Raw genomic sequence first — 9,032 nt, 5'->3', positions numbered from 1 at the left:
CCATCTTCTTCTTCGCGATGCCAAAGCTTCCATTCCACTTCCAGATCTAAGAATCAAACATCTCCATCTCCGGTGAGCTTACAATGATCCGACAACCAACAATCCAAGAGCAGAGCACGAATTGAGGGCGTTCCCCGTTCGTGGTCTTGATTCCAGCGAGTGCATCCAAGCCAAGATTTGAGGGCGATCCCCGATCTTGTGCTGCCATTATTCAACGGAGGTGTCAGAGGGCGTTCCCCAGCATTTCCGATTTCACTCTATCATCAATTTCACCTTGCGAATCTAGAAGGTCCTCTGTTTCTCGGCTGCTGGTAAATTCAGATGGTTCTGAGCTAGTTAGGACGTTCCTAGTAGCTTTGACTTCATCGTGAATGAGCTGTGAGTTTAGATCTTCATTGCTGAATGCTCGATGGGCGTTCCCAGAAGCAGATCAGTGATACGGTAGAGAAGAGAAGTTTGGATCCGGGATTTTGGTTGTGGAATGCATTTGTTTTGTTTAATTCTTCTTTACATACTTACATGTGCTCAGATCTTATGATCTGATCTTTAGATTTACCATTCCGTTGATTTCTTATGCTTTGCTTTTACATGCCTTTAGATTTTTGTAATCCAAACCCCATGTTTAGTTACTTAAGGTGTTTGCAATTCTATTTTTATTACTTTGCTTTGCTACTTGGATTCTTTGAACTCTTGCAATTCAAATCTTGTTTAAGCTACACAATTAGTTTGCAATTAGTTTTTTGTTTTGAATTAGAGTTCTGATTAACACAAGTTGTTTACTGTTGGTTATTTAGTTAGCTAATCTTGTTCACTTCATTGAATATATTGTTGCTGTGATTAAGTTCAATTGTTGAATGCTTAACATGAGATTTTGGTTGAGTACCTTTGTTCAATGTTACTGTGATTGAGCATTTGAGTTTAAGGGTTGAATTTAGTGTAAATGAGAATTGGATGATACTTCGATTTTTACTAGTTTGTTTGAGATTTCAAGTTTACTTGTTATCTTTGTTCTATGAATTGAATTTGTTATGATTGTCATTTAGTTAAGATGTTGAATGAGTCACTTGAGCTTTTCATAGTTTAACTTTATTAAACATTGTTGAATGAAGTTGAGAATTGGAGATTTGTTGTTTGAGCTTGATGTAAGAATTCAATTTGAATCAATTCTAAAGCACACACACATCTATTTGTTATCCTTAGAAAAATACGACTTGGGACTCCTTACTATACGTGTTTTCTTTAGTTTATGAGAGTTCCCGATCTTTATCAATTTGGTGCGCCTAGTGACATGAGAAAATGACCCACACCAAATTTTGGCGCCATTGCCGAGGAAATAACTAGTAGTGTATGTTTATTTTGGATTATGCATTGATTGGTTTATTTTGTTAGCATCTTTCTTGATTTGATTGCTTATCTTTTGTATTTTCATGTTGGCTATTCTTGATTTGTAAAGTATTTAATGTTCATATATTCATTGTGTTTGAAACTTTATTCTTTTGAATCTTCTAATTTTGAGTGTTGTAGTGTAAGAACAAGAGATTTCTTTAGCATGGATCCATATTTTCATAATTTTGGAGGGGGAATGGAGAGTCAGTGTTTTCATCCTGAGTATCAAATTTACCCAACTATGAATCAACAAAATAGGTATGAATCATTTCCTAATACTTTTAATACTAATTGGGTGAATAATTCATGTTTCAGGTATGAAAATGCATAAGGACAATTTATTGAGTCATATCCAGCCTATCAGAATTCATATGAGTTTCAAGAGGTTTCAATATCTTTTATGCCAAATTCTTTTCAACAGAATGATCCTCAAATTGAAGGGTCAACATGGAAAATCAAGGAGATTATGCAACAAATGAGAGGGCATTAAGAGCAAAAAATCTCAAGGATATAGAATAAACATAATCAATTGGATCAAATTGCATCATCCATCAATCAGTTACAAACACAAAATGCCAGTGAGGAGATGGATTGTGGAGCTCTTGTCAGGCCTGACACTGCATCTACTTCTTCACTAGATTCTTTAAGTACTTTTTGTTGTTGTGATGATGTAGTTAAACATACTTTTGATTCTACTGATATTGTTGCTGCAGATGTTGGAAATGATGCAGGTATTGATGTTGATGATTTAAGTGTAGGGGATTGCTTACTGGAAGCATTACCTCAAGAATCACCAAGGATAGAGGATGTAAGCGTAAGGACTTGTGCTATGGAGCCAAGTACCCAAGAATCACTACATGAAGTTGTACATTCTCCTGAACCAGAACCTGAGCCATTACTTGATGAGGAAGAGGTAACAAACACCACTCTAGGTACCTTTCAGTATGATAAGGTGAGTATTTTTTGTGATTTTTCAAAAAATTTAATTGAGGTACCAATTATTGACTTTATTAGATGTGATTCATTTATTGATATATTTTCTATCCACACTAATGTTCTCCTATTTCCTTCTTATCCCATATGCGTATGGGATGTGTTTTGCTTTGTTGATTTTGTAGGAGAACATAAGCTTCCAGAGTGGATGCTTGAATTGAACCACCTCCGTCCTCTAGAAAAAATTTGCGATGGAAAAATGAAGAATAAAAAGGATTTGTCTGGAACCACAATTACTCCATTACCGGGATGAATTCTTCTTTTAAATCTTCTTCAACCACCGGGAATTAAAGGGGAGTTAGTTCCAATTTCGCTTTCTTTTGCATTTTAATTCATGCTTTATTTTAATAACTTCTTTTTGTATGATTTTCTTAAGTTTCATTTCCTTACACTTGTATTTTGCTTCCACACTTTGCATTTTGTTTAGTATATAGCATGCCATTTTTTAATAAAAGTCTCCATGAATTGTTTAATAATATTTTTAAGATGGTAAAAGCTTCTTAAATTTGATCATTAATTTTAGATCATTTGACATGATTGGATACTCTATTTACATGATATTGGTTAAAATGGTGGTGGATTCTATTTTGATCAATTAAGTTTGATTGCATGAAAATTACTTAGAGAGGACCACCTCAAGCCTATACTTCATTACTTTCTTTTGTGTGGCATATACTTACAACAATTGAAACTCTAGATCTTGCTTTGCTTCTTTTCAAAGTCACAATAACATTTGTGTGCATGGAGATAAAGGATATTTGTCATTCTTGTTCCCTCATAATTTCGAATTTCTTTCCCCACAATTTTCTTTAAATATTTTCATTTCTTCTAGCATTCTAATTCTTGATCACCTTGCTTTGCCTTCATTATTTTGAGAGTTAAGTTGAATTTTTGATGAGTTAGCTTTACAAGATGTGGATAAAGGATTAAGTGTGGAGAAGGGAAATGTGTGTTTGTATTTGTTGAAAAATTATGAGGAAAGGATTGGAGTAAAGTTTTGATTACTCAATGTTACTGGTAGTAGTTCTTCATTGATCTAAACCATACAGATTCCTTTAAAACTTCTTATCAGATGTAAGTTTTGAGGATTCAATTCAGACACAGTGTATGCAGTTGGAAACTTGAAGCAGTGAACAAATTGAAATATGCACTAAACTGCAGTTTTGTTGAGGAGTTGTACCAATTCCATATTAATAGCTCTCAATTCAGTGATAAATTTAGTGAAGATCCTATACTTTATGTAGCAAATGGTTAGCATTTTATTCAATGCCTTTGTCTAACTGATATTCACAAAGTCTGTAAGTATCAAGTTGCTCAAAACAGTGAGGGAAATGCAAAATTCTGCAGGAAAATGAATTTGGCATTTCTGTGCCAATCTGAAAAATGAATTTGGAATTCAACTCTCTATTAACTCAGTGTAAATGAGGGTCTTTATTGGGCTAACTTTTAAATGAGTCAAGCCAAATTTCAATTTTTGAAATTCTGTACCAATTTTGATCTAAAGTTCTGTGAGTCCCCTTGAAATTAGATTCTGAAATCACTGAGCTGGAATTGGAAAAGATGAAAGAAATGGAGGTATAGTTGTCATCAGTGAGTTATTGTGGAGACTGGAGTAATAACAGAAAATAGAATTGAGAAGAATGCAAAAGCAGAAAGGGTAACAAATTCAGCCAGTGTGGAAGCAATAGTGTATCAAAAATTCAGAAGCAGTATCAAGAAAAGGAGATCTGGTGAAGTTGTTAAGTGTGAAGGAACAAATGGTAATATTGCATCAAATTACTAAAAGATGCAGGGAGCTAAGTGATGAAGTGCAGGAATACAATGGTGAAAAATTTTCAACCTATTTGCTGATCAGGAGTAAGATTCTGAAATTTAATCCAATGAGTGTGAGTTTAAAAACATTTTGAGTTCTTGAATTCAGTGTTGATAGCTGCAAAGTATTGAGGAGGAATTGAATGTTGGCTGATAAGTTTTAGCTAGGAAATTGACATGGAAGAGAGTTGCTATCAGATAGGAAATCAAACTTTCTTCAAACTCGTGACTGAATTTGGACTTCCCGAAATTAGGAAATAAGAAGTCAAAAATCTACATTAACTTAAATTTAACCCTTGAATCTGGGCATCAGTTATAAAGGTGTCAACCCTGAAACAATAGGATAAATTATTAAGAAGAAGAGAAAGGAAAAGGATTGAGTTGGAACTTGCAGTAATGGAATTTAAAAGGGATGTATCAATGTCATCAAGATTGAGCTAAGCTGTTGATTTTGGTTTTTGATCACTTTAAATCTTGGAAGGAGAAGTCAATCTTCCAGTATCCTGTGTCGAACTTCATTTGAATCAAAATTTCTGAAACTGCAATGTAGAAAGAAAGTTACAAACTAAAGTTTCTGCTGCTGAGTTGAAACTGTCAATGTCTGAAACTGGGACTGAAAAAAATGCTGAATCTAAGTTCCAGAAATTGTTGAGCAACTATTAATTTAATATGTCATGTGGAAAATTTCTGTTACAAGCTTTTGATCAGCAAGAGTTCAAGAGGATCTGATTTACCATTACCATGCCATTTGTAGGTGAATAGATGCATGCAAATTTAATGAAACTAATGTCTGAAACTGGAATCTGAAAACCAGAATTCAGAAATGAGTTGTATTTCCGATTTGACATGATTCATGAATTTATGAATTACAGAAATTACTTTAATCCTAAAAGCTTCATAGCTATTGAAGATACTATCATAACAACTCTGTGGAGCTGGATTGCAGTAAAAATAAATCAGATATGGATTTTGATAGCTGAAACAGAGTTCTGTTTATGCAATTTTTTAAATGTGAACTTGACCAACAACAACATGAAACTAGTTTCCTTTCATTATAGTGATGAATGAGACCTTCCTATGATTTCAACTCTTCATAAATAAAGCTTACTGGATATTCCAGCAGGTAGCTGCAGTAGTTGAAGACTGCTGAAGTTAACTCAACAAATACTAAGATATAGAATGGATCTGCTGAAGGAGAATCTTCTAATGTGACAAGATTTATTATACTTTTCTGAAATTGATCTGTGAAGTAATGGTTTTTGATTGATATTTGATGTTCTACCTGCTTCAAGTCTCTTTTGTGTGCAGAATTTTGAAGCTACAAGAAATCAAAGTGCTAATACTTAACCTGGAAAACATCCTGCTGAAAATATACTTCTGCTGCACATTCATTGAAGCTGAATTAATCTGAAGCTGAATTAATGAAATCAGAAATTAGCCCTAGTCCAGAAATTAATCTTTTAATCTGAGTAACAATCTACAAAAGGTGAAGAATTCTGGTACAACAGGAGGTACTATCTTTTGTTATCCAAATGTAAGAATCACTTACAGAGTGAAAAGAACTTGGAATCTGGATGCTGAGTGAAGAGCACTAATTTCTGAAAGTGTAATATATGAATTGTCTTTGTTACTGCTGTGAAGAATTCTTAACTGCTGAGAAGACTTTTGGCTCTAAGTTTTGAAATTTAATATGTCTGGAAGAATTTGAGACTTTAGAAATGAACTGATCTTTGATCTATTTTGTGGAATTGTGTGATGTATCACCTCTAATGAATTTGACAGCTTGAAGTGGTTTGAATTTGAATTACATCTTGATTGACATTGGATGAGGATACTGTGTATGGAAGAATTAAAATAAGAGCAGAAAAAAATTGATGAAGCAACTGTGTGCCAAATTTTATTACAGTTTATGATCAACAAATCCTTCCATCTGAAGTTCTATCCATTGCAGTACTAGAAGCTCATCAAGACTTAAGCTGGGAATTTAGTGAATTCATAGTTTCTGGAATTGAAGTTTGAAGTTGAATATGAGAATCCAGAATTCAGAAGTTGTTGATGATGAGACAGAGAAAAGAAAGAATTTTGATACTGGATTAGCAGAACTTGTCAAGTAGAATTTGTTGCTGGTAGTAATTTGAATTTGAACCTATAATAGTCCAGTGCAGAATAATGCCTCATTCCAGCTGAATTCTAGCTTGAAAGATTATTGTACTCGAGTGCAAGATGGCACAATTTATTGCTAAGCTTGAATCCTTAAACTTTTGAATTTATGCATTGCAATTCCATTAGTGGTTCCTGAGACTCAGTCCAAGAAATTGAAATCTGTTGTTGCTGGAAATTTGAATTTCTGATTTCTTAAATTTCAAATTCAGGTGCCAACTCTCTTTGAAGTGTCTTAACAGATGTTGCTGTAGTTGATCAATGAAGCTAATGTTCATGAGTATAGAGCAAGAGAAGTTAATAGTAGGGAATGTTCAGATTGACATAGAAACAGAGAAAGTAAAAAAATCTGCAGAATGAAAACAAAAACAGTGGTTTGAGGTGTATCAACTTGGTTTGGATGGAGTTTCATTGACCGAGACGACCAATACGTTAAGTGTGGGGGAGGGAATTCTTCTCTATAAGGGGCTTTGAGATTATTTTTAGTTCCAAGTGATGGAATTAAAGTGGAAAAACAGTGAAGAAAAAAAAAAGTGGCAAAATTAAAAGAGTATCAAGTGTGAAGATAGAATATCAAGAATTTTAGATTTCCATCAAATTGAAGGAGAGGTTAGCTTGATATTTTGAATTGGTAATGACAAATGGTATTCATTTCTTTTCACATCAAAATGGTCAACTCATCAAGTATATTCCTCCAATACTCTTATTTTCTTAATTTTTCATTGAATTCTTTTCTTTTGCCTATTTCATTCACTTCTATTGTTCTTTTTGATTCCATTTCAATTCTTGTTGATAAAATCCTTTTGATTCATGTATGCTATGTTTTATAGTGGTGGAGAATTAAAAAATAAGCAAGCTTATGGTAGTGAAATGTTGTGAGTTGCATTGAGTTGAGCTCCACTTATATGCATGTTTGAGTGCAAGAGATAGAATAAGCAAATACCTTGTGAGATTGCAACTTGCTTAATTTTCAATTGGATTGAAATTACCATACTTACTGATTATTGTTTGGATTGTATTCATGATTATTTGTGATCTTGTAGATGACCTTAGTTAATTACTTTTTACCATCTTCTAATTATTGCTAGGGAATTTGAGTGGAGATGATTTTTAATTTTCTTGACTTGAATGGGACGTCCAAGACTAAGTATGGGGGATTTGATAACCATGATTTTGCTACATTATTTTGATTCATAATGCATATTTTTAATGGTATACTCATCGCTTAAACTCACATTTACATTACATTTCATAAATTGCATTCGATGTTGGACTAAATTACAAATTTACTTATAATCATGATATTTGATGCTAATATTTGATTATTATTTTGTAGGCATCAAAAGGGTCATGGACCCGATCAGATCAAACCACATTTGGGCTCAAATCTAGGGCTAAACAAGACGATCAAGCCTTGGAGCGATGTTGACCGTCCATTGAAGATCGGATAGATCTGAGCCATCTGTCAAGAATCTGGTCCATCCAAGCCAAGAGGAAGTACATCATAGCTGTTGATGAAGATCCAGAAGCTTTGATCCAGATCTGAGATGTTCTAGCCGTTGATCGAGCCCTGAATTAATCTGGACCATCTGATCAGATGTGAGGTTGATTTAAATTGCGTGAGAAGCTACAGTGCTTCCCTGAGCTCGGTGATCCTCGCGACAATTCACTATTCACCGTCTTCTTCTTCGCGATGCCGAAGCTTCCATTCCACTTCCAGATCTGAGAATCAAACCTCTCTATCTCCGACGAGCTTACAATGATCTGGCAACCAGCAATCCAAGAGCAGAGCGCGAATTGAGGGTGTTCCCCATCCGTGGTCTTGATTCCAGCGAGTGTATCCAAGCCAAGATTTGAGGGCGTTCCCCGATCTTGTGCTGCCATTATTCAACGGAGGTTTCAGAGGGCGTTCCCCAGCATTTTCGGTTTCACTCTATCATCAATTTCACCTCACGAATCTAGAAGGCCCTCTGTTTCTCGGCTACTAGTAAATTCAGATGGTTCTGAGCTAGTTAGGGCATTCCCAGTAGCTTTGACTTCATCGTGAATGAGCTGTGAGTTTATATCTTCATTGCTGAATGCTCGATAGGCGTTCCCAGAAGCAGATCAGTGATACGGTAGAGAAGAGAAGTTTGGATCCGGGATTTTGGTTGTGGAATGCATTTGTTTTGTTTAATTCTTCTTTACATACTTACATCTGCTCAGATCTTATGATCTGATCTTTAGATTTACCATTCCGTTTGTAACGACCCACCTTCTACTGCTAGGCTGCAAGGCGGACCGCTACAGTTTCTTTGCTAACTACAGCTAAATTACTAATGCGGAAAACTGGGCTGAATAAAAATTTTACTAAACTATTGTAGTTGCCTCTGTTAACTCTGTGAGAATGAGATTTCATGTCCCACTACCTTCTAGATATTCATAGCTAGGCTGAGGAGGCAAAATTGGAGCTTTGGATCGGTCCGTGGAACGATCCCTTGACCCCCACGCGAACACTGGCTGGATCGGTCGGCAGATCGATCCAGGTATGCCTGGATCGGTCGGCTGACCGATCCAGGAACCTGCAGAATCCTGGGTTCGCTACTGTCCCGTGATGGATCGGTCGGCAGACCGATCCAGGTACGTCTGGATCGGTCGGCTAACCGATCCAGGCACCTGGAATACCTAAGATCGCTACTGTA

This window comes from Zingiber officinale, chromosome 2A, assembly GCF_018446385.1.
Source record: "Zingiber officinale cultivar Zhangliang chromosome 2A, Zo_v1.1, whole genome shotgun sequence".
NCBI classification, from domain to species: domain Eukaryota; kingdom Viridiplantae; phylum Streptophyta; class Magnoliopsida; order Zingiberales; family Zingiberaceae; genus Zingiber; species Zingiber officinale.
This window is presented reverse-complemented; position numbering follows the sequence as displayed.